This window comes from Anarrhichthys ocellatus, unplaced genomic scaffold (genome assembly GCF_004355925.1).
Source record: "Anarrhichthys ocellatus isolate YVR2014 unplaced genomic scaffold, GSC_Weel_1.0 scaffold985, whole genome shotgun sequence".
Taxonomy (NCBI): Eukaryota; Metazoa; Chordata; class Actinopteri; order Perciformes; family Anarhichadidae; genus Anarrhichthys; species Anarrhichthys ocellatus.
In genome coordinates this window covers 1-14853 of record NW_022280959.1, presented here as the reverse complement: position 1 = coordinate 14853, position 14853 = coordinate 1, and the positions used below count along the sequence as shown (strand labels likewise).

Here is a 14853-nt window from a genome sequence, read left to right as displayed (position 1 = left end):
GACCCCCATGCGACATTGAAGAGGCGTGTCAGCCAGGACAGCCCAACTATGTCCAGCGCCTTCAGCATCTCAGGGCAGATCTCATCCACCCCCGGCGCCTTGCCACCAAGGAGCTTTTTAACTACCTCAACGACCTCTGCCAGGGATATGGGTGAGCCTCCCCCTAGGTCCTCAGGCGCTGCCTCCTCTGCAGAGGACATGTTGGTCGGGTTTAGGAGTTCCTCAAAGTGCTCTTCTCCATGGCCTCCCCGAACTCCTCCCATGCCCGAGTTTTTAGTTATAGCCAGTTTAAGTCAATGTTTTAGTATTCCAGTTATTACATAAGGATTTTGTCTATTTTTTACATGGAATAAAACTACTTTTAACTACGAGCTACGAGCCTCATCTTTGGACAGCTAGCAAGAAAAGTTTAGCCTGCAAGAGCACGTAAATTGGAGGAGACATGGTAGACTACGTGAGTCAGAACCCTTTACATCCTGCAAGAAGTGGCCAAGAAGGACGGTAAAATAAGCTGCCACTACACTCAGAGTTCACGAGGTGTTTACTGGTAATTTGATATGTTTGAGGAAAATGTTGATATCTTTCCCTCTGTCTTTTTGCCTTTGCATTTCCTGCGTTTTGTTAGCCGCTCGCTAGCTGGCTAAACTCTTAGCCTTGGTGGCTTCTCGGCGTTAGTAGCGTCTATGTTGCCGTTGTACTCACGACTTAACCAACTGAGCGCCACGTATATTGTGCGTGGCGCTCTTCCCATGTCGTAACCATGTGTACATTTGAAGGCAGCATAAACACGTAACATATAATTGGAATAACTAATTCATAAAATATGAATAATGATTATTAAACTGCATATCAGCTGGTGATGTTGACCATGTTCTTCAAGAGTGATTATTCATTTACTGGCAGTTAGTTAAATAACATCTTGGTATGTAAATTTCTTTTTTTTCCAAATTCATATCATATTACTTTTTTTTTTTATACCCAAAACATGAGCTACAGCCAGCTTTCACATCATCGTCTAAATGAGTTAAAATCATTCATTCGTCATTAAAATGAGTCTTTCATAGTCACTAAAGTGCTGAAATAAATGAATCACATGTTAGTAAAGTACCACATAAAATAGAGTGAACACAAAAACACGTGTTCACACAGCTAGCAATTAAAAATAAGGTCAAACTGTTGTCATTATTAAGCAATTAATTAAAGTATGTTTTTACAGTACATGAAATGAATACTTGTCACTCAACTTACTTCTGTGGTCGGGTCAGCATTCCATACCAGCCTGGTCTCCACTAAACAAAGACAAAGATAAAGAAAGGTTACTCTGTCCAGTCAAGCGGGACTTTGTGTAAAAATAACTTCCAAATTGAAACACATCAGCAGCTCATTTCCAGCAGCGCTCCTTAGGATTAGGGACTGGAACAACACTTTGCATCACATTGTAACATTCAGTATTAGGTTGCTCTTGACTCAGTACAATTATTCCCCTATTTCCCAAGTGTTTTCAGCTCGTCTTCGTCAGGGTGGTGCCTGACTTTGCTTCCTCTTTCTAGATATAAAACTCTTTTGTAGAATTCAGTGGATTCATTTGCTCTCACAAAAATGGAAATCTTCTTAGAATGTTTCAGTAAAGGAGAGATGTTAAAACACAATTCAGAGCAAATCTGTTGCCTCCGCACGGCTCTTGACATGGCAATGACTGAGCCGGCTGATAGCAGCTATTGTATTGTATTGTATTGTAAATATAGATATATAAAAATCATTTAGAGCTCTTCATAAACGTTAAGAGATAAAAGAGTATGCTGTGAAAAAAATAGATTGAGAAAATACATTTATTGTGTCAGATTTAAGATGTAATGATGATAAATAAATAAGATATTGAATAAAAATGATTCAATAGAATGTTTGTCATATTGCGTGACTTGTATTTATATTTATTTCCCTTGTTTTTTTTAAATTTACTAAGTGATGGCTCAGATTATACTTGTAAAAAATATCTTGAAAAGATAAATTGACATTCATGGTCCCCAGCGGAGGAATCCTCATAACTTTGGTGGCCCGATGACCTTTCCTCGAGCACAACCAGCAGTTGTCCAGTTGTCCAGATAAATAAGTCATGGTACTTTCATAAGTGCATAAGTAACATGATATTCAATGGGGGTGAACCACAGATGGTATAAACAAATGGAAACATGTGAAAGTAATTAAGTACATATGTTTGAATTCTTTACTTGAGGGAAATACCGTACGTTATCCTCCACTACTCGCATCTGTCAGCCATAGAAAGTTGTTTCTTTACAGTCCGTAAATATTTCCGTTAATAACATATGATTGGTTCACAGATTATAATGCAGCGTAATAAGGTGACGACTAAACCTCAACCAGCTACAACATACAGATTCTGCTTTAACTACAATGCATCAATAGTGAGAACCCAACTCTCTTTTAAACCTTTGATACAATCATAATACTTTGCTGGAAATACTTCTGCCATTTTTATCCTTTTTAGCTTTTACTCGTAATTTTACTGTTTAACCCATTGTTGCCATTTACTCACAAGTTCTGAATACTTCTTCTACCACTGCCTTTTGCACGTAATAAAATCCCTCTCTTCAAATAATATACAAATGAAATATATGATAAAGTCTGAGGGCATTTCTATTGATCCTCTTATTTTCAGTTAAAAGATGATAATATATTAATACTACAACTTTTATTTTATTATATATAAAAGTACTTTTTTTTATCACAGCCAGTTTTTCTGGCACACTTCCTAGCAACGTGCCTCAGAGTTTAAATACATGATGACACCACCACATAAGCATGTTAAAGTTTTAAATATTAATTGGAACAGTAATGTTGTTGAATCCCTGAGTGTGAAACACCTGGACTCACCCTCCTCTGCTTGATATTGAATGTCACAGCCGGCCTCCCACATCCAGATCCACAATAGGATTAAAGTAGGCCAGACGCACCTCAGCGTGGTGTTACACACAGCCATGTTTACAGCTTGTTATAGTGTGTTCTTACATGCCTCCTGTCACTGTGCTCCTCATTGAGTCGGTCTGTGTTTACATCTACTTATGATTTGGCTGAGAGGAATGTCGTAATTAAAGTGCTGAGATGAGCCTTCCTTCTCAGGAAAATACGCCCACCCTGACCCACACCCCCACCCTTTGGACCGTCTGAGTTCCTGTATTTATGTGCTGCTGCTTTTAAAGACACAATATACTCCAGAAAACACAAAATACAACAACACACTAAAAAACTAAAGTACAACTATAATAAATGGTATGATGTATCCCTAAAGATGACTAACATGTACATAAGTACATGTGCATGTGTATGTTAAGCACTATTTCAGAAAAAAAATATCATTTTAAATAATTTGGCATCTTCAGAAGTTATGAAAATAGTTTTTTTAGTTTGCCTATAGGCATCATGCTTAAAGAGGTACTGCACATTCAAACATGTTTTGTGAGCAGTAAGCTAAATTACATGAATGGACTGGGATGAAAAGCACCAATGCTGCTGGTGTTAATGTTCATATTTCTAACCAAGTTTTTAAAAATCTGTATTTCATGGGTTGAAAATGGCTCCACACGACATCTACTGTCTCAAGGCAGATGCTGACAAAGTGTCGACCGCTCGGGACCAATCTACGTTGTGAAATTGATATAAAAGAATGTTGCATGGAGAGACGCAAGGAAACCAAGCGAGGAGAGAGGAAACGGGGAAATATGTTTTAAGAGATATGAGATGTCCTTTCCTCACGTCACGTGAAGTGACGTCTGTTTCTGATGACGGTGGCATGTCAGTCGGCTTTAACAACTGAAGAGACTTTTGAGAAGTTTGTGTCTTAATAATAGTAACAACAATACTAGTAACTAATAAAGACACTTCATCACTGCCAGAGTCGATTTCTACCGGCAGTCATATTTATTAATTATTTGCGTCTGTACGTTTTGAAATTTTGATTGTGACATCATTATTAAATAACCCAGAATATGATTATGGTTTCTCTTGAATACTGGAATTCATTTATTAGGCTCCATGTTTCAGGTTAAACTTAAATGATATAACTCATCAAACCCGACACTCAGGAACGATCAGCTTCACGTGACTGAATGAAATGATGATAAATGATGTAAAAAGTGTTTCGTCTCTCCAGCTCTCTCTGACTTTAATTGGACCCATAATAAAAGTTATTTAGGGAAATATCAGATCATGAAAAGACCAACCTTTCTAAAGAAAATTGTTTGTGGTCCTTTTGTTGTTCAGATCTACAATGAACATATATTTAAACCAGATGGTGAATCAGAAAACTAATCAAATATAAAACTAGAGTTTAATCTGCGATCTGTCTTCACTCTGGTATGTTGAAAAAAATCTGATCAATCCGATCAGCTGCAACGTCCAATCACATAACTGATGAACAATGAGGGGGCGTGTCGGCCGTTAAAACACTTCCTGGAGGGCTGCCCATGGATCGTGGATCCTCAGAGCAGATATAACAGCTTTGGGACGGCCGTCAATATGGCGGAGCAGAACAACTTCCGGTTCAAGCGAGGAGCGAGGAAATTACTAATGCGAGACTTGGGATGTACCCCAGGAGATGTCACTGAGCAAGTCCTGCCTCAAACTTGCACATCCACAGCCGCTGACATGAAGCTAAAAACACATTATGTGACGAGCTACAAATAAAAGTTTTTTCAGCGCTCCAGTGAAGCGCTAAACTGACCCGCCAGATGGTTTGTTACCATAGACTGTATATAAGAAGTGGACGTAGTCATCGTGACGTCACCCATTGGTTTGTGGACTGCCGTTATGAAGCCTTGAGTTCGGCATTTTTGGAGTACCCATCGTGAATTATAGCCGTCGCCATGTTGTTTTTCTTGCAACCAATGAACGGAAGTTACCATATTTGGAATGTGGAGGAGCGATGTGGAGACGCCTTATATGGCTCTGGTTGCAGCAGCAACCTGTCAATCACAAGGTAGCCCGCCCTAGCATAAAGCATAAGCTAGCATTAGCATACTCCGCTTTCTGTCAATCAAACTCTGACTGAAGTTGGGACGAGCCGTCAGTGTCGATCTTTGCTCTTCTTTCAATGAAGAAATACCCTCCAGTTCTGATAGAACTGATACTATTCCAGCATCTACGCGAGCCTCTTCGGTAGTCACCATCGCTGTTTAGAATGAGGAGTCTCCTCTTGTCACACACACCTAAGCCCCGCCTATAGCTGCCAGTAACTCCTCACAGGGCACTGATTGGTCCATCCTCTGGCTTAGTTTTTGAAAACTATGTTAACGAGTGCTTAAGCAACACTTCAATGGTGACTTGGCAACAATGTTGCCAACCGCACTTGTTTTGTTGCTCGTAGTGTGAACATAGCATAACAGTCTTCCCTGGAGCTGGGAGTGTTTTTAGATAAACAATGGGTTAAATGAGCTGTAAAGAGCTTTATAGGCTCTTTAAGTTGACAGACACAATTAGAGACTAGATGACATTCAATAGTAGAGCATTTTCTTCCAAATGCAGACCATCTTTCAATATTAAAGCCCATTTTAAGGAATTAAAAGGGTTCATGTTTACAACAGGACTGACTTTAAACCAGGTTAAGAGAGGACTAAACTCAAAGATGGGTTTATAATTAATCTGGCTGAATTCAAAACTAGGTTTGACATTTTATTGCAACAAGACGTTCTGATAAACTGTGATTTAATCCAAATGAATTATAGTCGTGCAACCGATTCAAAGAGATCAGTCGTCCTTTTTATTTAGTGTTCCTTTCTGTTCAGTATTGGGCAAGACTTTCCCACTTCCTCTTTATATTGTTTCTTTCCTTAGAATAGCTGACATTTGGGAATTTTTGCTTTTAGTCATCTATTTGAGCATCAGTCACGATTAACCTAAAAAGACTAAAACTGTTAAAGTAGACAACGCTAAGTTACTGAAATGTGAAGTAATTGAATGAAAAATTATTTAAAATCTCATAAACTTTGCTGAAATCTTTTCTCCATCTATCTCTTTTGGTTTCGCTATCTAACCATTGTTTGCTTCCCGTGTGAGAGAAAGTTCAACTTGCTGGGCTTTCAAAGAAGTTTCCTTGTTTTCTTGCGTTGACTATATTTGCAGCTGTTCGCAGTTAGATTCAGGGGTGTTAGATTCAAGACTCTCACAGTCATCAAGTTTATCATCACATCATACCAAGGAACGAGAAACTGGTATTTTGTTCAGTCTGGGGTACAACATTGTACTTACAGCGGACTTCAGAGGTCTGAGGTGATTCAGGTTAATGTGGATCGACACCATTGTAACACATGAGCACAGAGAACAAGAGCACTACTGTTTCCTTCAACCTCGCTTTTATTTTGGATCCCCCTCTTGCCTCTCAACAATAGAGGAGCAACCTGAAAGTCCTGCCAGCATCAGTGTTCTGGAGTAAATACAACCAATGAGCTTTTGAAATGATGCATTACATCGATGGTTTGTGAGGTAAGAAGGATCCAGTGAGCTCACCGACAAATCCATGAAGAGTGGAGATGATGGTTTGCACAACGTCTGCACTCCTACAGTTAGTGAGAAGAAACAAACACAAGAAGCTGAGAAACAAAATACAACACAACCTTAACACTAAACAGCCCTGTCTGATAAATGAACAATTAGCAAAGTCATGAGAAAACTGCATGTTCATGTGCCACTCCTGCTGGAGAATGACAAACTTAGTTTCCTTGTTGTTTTATATTTTTAAACTAAACTATGTCATGTGTGTCCGGGAGCCAAACATCCTACAGTGTGCACATGACGGAGGCCCCTGGTTCAAAGCTTCTGTGTGTTGTTATCAATATGGAGGCCTCCGGTGCTGAAGACGGTGACATCCCTGATTGATCCGATCGCGTCTCGAAATGCAATGGAGGATCACAGCTACGCATCAACACGGAGACGCAAAAGTTGCGACAACCGGGGTCATCCGTCGGTCAACTTAATATCTGTTGTATATCTATATCGGTTGTATTAAGATCCAATGTGCTCACAGCAGTCAGGGGATTGTTTGAGATCAATCACAACGTTACGTCAGCTGATTTCTGTCTGTTGTCCAAACCTTTTGGGGTTCTTTTGGCCATGCAAAGTGAAAACTGCATTATGGCACTATCACCTGTCGTAAATAATACGTGTCTAGCACTTTAAAGCAAGAAACTGGTAAATATAAACACACACACACACACAACCTCCCATTGTTCCTGTTCATACTATCCTGTAGGAACACCGTGATACAAACTTATATGTCATCCAACATAAAAAAAACTGTAGTTAATATAAATATGTGGCTCTTAAAAGCAGCTAAAGTCCTACTATATTAAAAGGAACATAATTATAACCAAAAAAATCTTAAATATGAGTGTTAGTAAAATATGAATACATTTGAAAAACATGATTAAAAAATGTCTTTCTAACTGTCTGGCTCAATCCCACGCGTCTGTAAATATAATTCATATAATATATATATTTACTTTTAATGCATATTGTATTTTCTACCGCATACTATCCTGTGACTGTTTATGGCACATTTAAGGCCATACTTATGTCAACATCTATTCCTTACGTATTTATGTCATACTGTACTAAGTATCACATTTTATATATTTCTTTGATGACATAATATACTATCAATGTTATGGCACACTATAGTATGAACATTTCAAAGTATCAAGACAATATTTGGCTTCACTGAGGTGTCATTGCTCTGAGTTCATCCAGCTTCCTGTGCTCTTAGATCTCGTCTCAGAGGCGGCTGAGCTGCTTCTGATGAGCCTCTGTGTGGTTCTCCAGCTGTTCCCTCACTGAGACAAAAAAACATCACATGTTGCTCTCCTTCAGGTTTCTTCCTCTTTTTTCCTCCCCGTTAAAGGTTACATACATCAACAGGTTCATGCATGAAGTCTGTACAGCAACATCATCACACAACAAGGGAACCTAGCGACAACAATTAGCGCCACACTCCACTCATTGAACTGCAGCTATACTCATAATAATGTGTATTCTTATGTTGCATCATAGTGGATAAACTAAATCATGTATGGAGAAGCCATGCACATCCCCACAATAATACTGTCATGTACAGCGGCCATAGACTGTATAGATAGCGGCGCGTCTTCCATTGGTATGAATGAATGTTGGATGCTGTCACACTACATGTGCTTTACTCTACAGCTAAGCTCAGTTATTATAACCAATGATATGATAATCAGTGAGGTTATGTAGGCTTCAGGAATTACATGCAGTTGAGTCACAATAAGAATGTGTATAAATTATCATTAATATATAATTATATTATGTCTGAATCCTGTCCTGTTAGTTAACGTATGATGCGAAATCAAATTACCCTAATTACTAGAATATCTGTGGAACACTGTGGTCCAAAAAAGACTCACTTCAAAGAGCCTGGGCTCTTTCCTGTGCTTGACCCTTTCAGAAGCTTTGTTATCCAGCATTGATCAGCAGTGTTTTCTTATAGATTTTATGAAACCAATCAATCCAACAGTGAATGTCTTCAGAGGTTGATCAGGATTTGTTGTTGTCGTTAGCTATAAAGGATTAATCTCAGGCTGAACGCAATGATGCGTTGATTGGGTTGAGTCTTCTTCTGTGTGGATCTTAAACCAACAAGACGTACACCGACACCTACTGTGTCGGACTGAGTAGAGACATGCCATTATATTACATATATACAGACTACGACTCCATGTTCTACGATGAAGAAGTGGAAGGGGAGGAAGAAGATGAAGAGGACGATGATGAAGAAGAGGAAGAAGATGATGAACATGAACGTGACCGACTTCTGAGTTCCTGCCTTGAGTTGAGACAAAAGATGACTTCTACTCTCTTTAGCGCTGAAAATCTTTTCTCAGTCCGTTTTGGTGTGGAATGTCCTGAAGAAGCTATGCCCCCAGTCCCCCAGAGCTCAGAAGAGTCCACCAAGAGGAGCAGGGAAGAGGACGACCACGAGGACGCAGCATCCTCCACTTCAGGCCTCGGATCCTCCACAAAGAGGACCAGAGTAGAGGACTACAGGGAGTCGGCGCCCTCCACTTCAGGCTTCGGATCCTCCACAAAGAGGACCAGAGAAGAGGACTACAGGGAGTCGGCGCCCTCCACTTCAGGCTTCGGATCCTCCACAAAGAGGACCAGAGTAGAGGACTACAGGGAGTGGGCGCCCTCCACTTCAGGCCTCGGATCCTCCACGAAGAGGACCAGAGAGTCAGTGCCCTCCACCCAGACCCACAGCAGACCACCGGACCACTCTCACAGCACCCCAGTGAGTCCCAGATATAGAGGACGTAGTTTGTCTCCATCTGCTCCTTCTGTGCCGGTGGGTTTGGGAAGCTCCTCACACACACAGGAAGCCGTCAGCAGCTCTTTGCGTCCGCTCAGAAGTCAAGAAAGAGATGGACGGTTCAGGTCGAATGAGAAATATGAATTCTGAAATGTTCAGTTTGTTACATAGAATAAACTTTGTTAGTGTGAACTCTATTACTGTATGTTTGTGTCCTGAATAGTACGATGCAATACATGTAAGACAAACCTCAATATATCTTTATATTAGAAACAATATAATCTTATGATTCAGAAACCTGACGTCTATGACGTCTGACATAAAATAAATATTATGCAAATTCTGATTTAGTGTGTTTCAATTTTCACTTGAATCAAATGCATTACTTGTATTACCCTATTAGTACTAATACAACTGTACAGTACTAGACATAGTACTCAAAATATTACAAATAAATATATGGGGATGCTTTAGATTATGGCCCACAGTCATAAATAATAAAATAATAATAAATATTTAGTGTGGTTCAAAGGAACAAGATGTAAAGTTAAGGAATAATGTATGAATAAATATAAAAAATAAATATAGTACAAATAGATTGATACTGTGTTCGATACATATTCTTTTGTTACAGGATCATTACTGAGCAACAAAGATGGAGGTTTGGGGGAAGATGGGAAATGAGTTGTGTAGACGATACTTTGAGACAAAGTTAGCGACTAGCTGGTGAGAAAAGAGGAACATTTAGCAGCTAAAGAGACAGATCATTTCCTCAACAGTTCATAGACAAAGAGAGCTGAGAGGAGAGTGAATGTCGGACTCCAAATAACTGCTGATGCTGAACAAATGGCGTAGGAAAAAGAAGTTTAGAAAACTCAAATGTTCGAGCCAGTAAAACATAATACAATATTAAATAAAACTGCACGAGATGTTAAATGCTTTCAAATCTTTTATATTTTTCAAACTTTACAAATAGTGCAACAGTAACATAAAAACCAGAAATAAAAACAGCAATCCTTCTGACAGCTTGTGACTCATTCACACGAGTGGTGGTCAGAGCGGCAAACGTGACAACTGCAAACGTTTCAGCGTAAAACCAACGGCGCTGTTACAGAACGACCTCACGCTGAAGTAAAAACACTTTTCAGTGCAAAAACAAGGAGGAAGTTTCCTTTAATTCACTTTGAGCTAATGATAATATCACGGTCGTCTGCATAAAGTAAAGGTATTTTCAAAATAAAAGGCAATGTGTTTGTTAAACCTCATCAGAACATTTTCTCAATCAAAGGTGAAATACAAAATCCTACATGTATAAATATTGCTATGTCACAGTCATCTTACAGAGAGGATAAATGCTACTGTACTGTGTGAACATTCTCTACACAGACGGGAGACAAATGCTACATGATGAGGGCTGTTAGCTTTGGTTCTGTGTGGCTGCTTCTCCAGTTGACGACTTGAATAAATAGCAAAACTTTAAATCTACCCAATAAGTTATTTAAAATGGCTGCTTCCCTTTATCCCATCAAACAATATGACGTAAACATTTCAACATGTCAAAACACAAAAACTCAGACTGCTTCTCGTGTCCAAACAGCTTCTGTAACAGCAAACGTATCCAAACACAAGGGCAGGACAGTTCCAATGGAATCACTCATTGCATTGAGAACATTGAGTTTCTGGGGCTGGAGCCATATTTGTGGTTCTGTAACCTTAAAGGGACAGTCCACCCTTAAAATCAAACCTACATGCGTTTCCTCTTATCTGTAGTTATGTTCATCAGTCTGGATAGTTTTGGTGCGAGTCGCAGTGTCGCAGCTCGGCCGAGGAGGACGCCATGGACATTCACATCTCATTCTTCCTTCTGTGCAGTGATACGGTCGCCGGGGGGTGTAGTTTGGTAGAAAGAAAATAGTTCCTACATCCAACTGCCAAGCACCATCTGGTTCCATTTTTTTGGAGAGAAGGCAGACTTCACTTGGCAACTCACACCAAAACTATCTAGATTGAAAAATAGATTAAGGTGAGAGGAAAATATGTGTTTTTTGGTTTTGGTGTGAACTGTAAATCCTTTTTTTTTTTAAATCCCAAACCACTAAATCTTTCTTTAACACTAACCTAAGTCTGTTTCCAGCCTAAACTGAGACTTCTCAGCCTGCCATGACTAACAGTCACCAGGAAACACTGAATCCCTGTAACTATGAATAGTGAATATGAACTATACCACTAGATTTTTGTTATCAGCGGGTCCAATCCCAACATGCTCAGAACTACTTCTCCTGTTTTTGGCATCTCATATCTGTATCAGACATCTCAAAGTCTCGTACATACTTTCAATCAATTCACAGTCTGTAACAACAGTCACTAAACAACAACACACAGCACAGAAACTGCAAAGCAAACAGTCCAAACATGCAACGTCTTCTGCTCGATGGGTGCTGAACCTCCCGTAGGGTTCAGTTTAACGCATTGATTTGTGGAAAGCAACACTACAGCCCACTTTGAATACTTTGATCTCCGGTCATAAAATGAGGCACAAATGCCACATTTTAAGACATTGAAAAAGGAAAGCGAACCAAAAACAAAAAATTTATTTCTCAGAGCTCCACTCTGATCTCCATTGGAAATACATCCACCTCATATTGGTTCAGAAGGACCCCCACTGCGTCTGAACGTCCTCTTCAGTCTGACAGCAGGTGAAAAGAGGACCAAACACGTCTTCACACCCTCTTCCGTTTCGTGACTGGAGAGTTCACAGAATCACTGCATCACACACTTCTCTTTCTGCTGTTTGGCGTACTTCCTCCTCCGCTGCTCCAGGCCTCGCTCCAGACGCTCGTCCTCCTCCAGGGCTCTGAGGACAAGGGCAGACGAGGAGAATCACAGAAGCTGCTGAATCATATAGGTGTGTGTATGTGTGCACATGTAAACCACCCACAGCTGTAGAGCCAGTCAAAGACTTTATTCACCCTACAAACAGCAGGGGAAGTGTTTCTCACCCTCTCTCTTTGGCGTCCATGTCGTGGACCAGTTCATCCCTCTGGTTGACCAGTGAAACCAGCTCCTGAAGCAGCAGCTGCTCTCTGTGTTTATGGGCCTGAGTCTTCTGCCCCTCTGCACCACAAAGACAGAGAGGGAAACAAGGAATAGTGAGGAGGGGGATGACTTCGCGCAAAAGGAAATAAAAGAGAGGAAATTCCTCGTTACTGATATCACAACTATGTATTGTGATTATTTATCGTCATCTATGGGGGGGATAATAATGTTATCGCTCTTAAAGATAGTCCAGATTGTTTGAAGTGGGGTTGCAGCAAAACCTATTCTACACACCTAGAAGAATCTATCTCAGTTTAAGTTACGCTAGATGGAGAATTTGTATTTAGAAGACTTTTGTGTTTTGAAGGGTTAGTCACAGGATAACACAGAGAAACTAACTGATGGAGTCAGCGGATGACCAGGTAAAATTATGTTTTTGAAGAGAGCATAGATAACGGCTTCATCTCCCCGTCAAAGAGGGCTGTCTGACAGCAAGGTAAAGGGGTGAACATACTCCTCCGTGAATCGCCACCTTATCGTGGTGGAGGAGTTTGAGTGGCTCAGTGATCCTGGGAGCTATGTTGTCCGGGGCATTAGCCCCTGGTAGGGTCTCCCAAGGCAAACAGGTTTCAGGGGAGAGCCCAGACTAAGAGCGGTTCAAAACAACCCCTATGATAGTTAGCCCACGGACTACAGCCACCTCGCCCGGACCAGGGAAACCGGGGCACCCTCCCGGAGCCAGACCCAGGAGGGGAGCTCGTAGGCGAGTGTCTGGTGGCCGGGCCTTTGCCCATGGGGCCCGGTCGGGCTCAGCCCGAATAAACACCATGGAGCAGCCACCCTGTGGACCCACCACCCGCAGGGACAAGCATCGGGGTCGGGTGCTATGCAGACCGGGCGGCGGGTCGGGCGGGAGGCCCGGGCATGCCGATCGCCGGCGGCATAGACTAGCTCTAGGGACGTGGAACGTCACCTCGCTAGCGGGGAAAGAGCCGGAGCTGGTGCAGGAGGTGGAGCGATACCAGCTAGAAATAGTTGGACTCACCTCCACACACAGCGTTGGCTCTGGAACCAAGCTCCTGGAGAGGGGTTGGACTTTGTCCTTTTCCGGAGTTGCCCAGGGTGAGAGGCGCCGGGCGGGAGTGGGGATACTCACGAGCCCCCGGCTGAGCGCCGCTGTGTTGGAGTTCTCCCCGGAGAGCGACAGGGTCGCCTCCATGCGCCTACGGGTTGCGGGGAGCAAGGCTCTGACTGTGGTTTGTGCTTATGCACCAAACAGCAGTTCAGAGTATCCGGCCTTCTTGGAGTCGGTGGGAGGGGTCCTGGAAAGGGCGCCGCCTACCGACTCCATAGTTCTCCTGGGGGACTTCAACGCTCACGTGGGCGATGACGGAGAAACCTGGCGGGGGGTGATTGGGAGGAACGGCTTGCCCGATCTGAACCCGAATGGTGTTTCGTTATTGGACTTCTGTGCTTGCCATGGTTTGGCCATAACGAACACTATGTTCGAACATAAGGTGGCTCATAAGTGTACCTGGTACCAGAACACCTTAGGCCGGAGATCAATGATCGACTTTGTAATCGTATCATTTGATCTGCGGCCGTATGTCTTGGACACTCGGGTGAAGAGAGGAGCAGAGCTGTCAACTGATCACCACCTGGTGGTGAGTTGGATCAGATGGCAGGGGAACCGGTTGGAAAGACCCGGCAAACCCAAACGTGTAGTGAGGGTGAACTGGGAACGTCTGGCGGAGGACCCTGTCCGGGAGGTCTTTAACTCCCACCTCCGGAAGAACTTCTCACACATCCCGAGGGAGGTTGGGGACACGGAATCCGAGTGGACCATGTTCAAAGCCTCTATTGTGGACGCGGCCGCTAGGAGCTGTGGCCGGAAGTTCATCGGTGCCTGTCGTGGCGGCAACCCGAGAACCCGGTGGTGGACACCGGAGGTGAGGGAAGCTGTCAAGCTGAAGAAGGAGACCTTCAAGGCCTGGTTGGCCCAGGGGTCTCCTGAAGCAGCTGACAGGTACCGGCAGGCCAGAAGGGCTGCAGCTGCGGTGGTCGCGAATGCTAAAACTCGGGCATGGGAGGAGTTCGGGGAGGCCATGGAGAAGGACTTTCGGTTGGCCTCAAGGAGGTTCTGGCAAACCATCCGACGGCTCAGGAAGGGAAAGCAGGGCTTACCCCAGGCTGTTCTCAGCAGGGGGGGGGGGGAACTGCTAACCCGGACGGAGGACATCGTCGGGCGGTGGAAAGAGCACTTTGAGGAACTCCTAAACCCGACCAACATGTGCAGAGGAGGCAGCGCCTGAGGACCTAGGGGGAGGCTCACTCATATCCCTGGCAGAGGTCGCTGAGGTAGTCAAAAAGTTCCTTGGTGGCAAGGCGCCGGGGGTGGATGAGATCCGCCCTGAGATGCTGAAGGCGCTGGACATGGTTGGGCTGTCCTGGCTGACACGCCTCTTCAATGTCGCATGGGGGTC

General features: G+C 42.7%; 1 long non-coding RNA gene across 1 annotated transcript; it reads right to left on the bottom strand.

Annotated features, from left to right (window-relative positions):
• Nucleotides 1-10270: 10270 nt before the first annotated feature.
• LOC116377180 (uncharacterized) lies at nucleotides 10271-12913 on the bottom strand. Its single transcript, XR_004212176.1, has 2 exons — nucleotides 12334-12913; nucleotides 10271-12188 (listed from the first exon to the last, which is right to left on the bottom strand). It is a non-coding gene; the product is annotated as an uncharacterized LOC116377180 (long non-coding RNA).
• Nucleotides 12914-14853: the final 1940 nt, after the last annotated feature.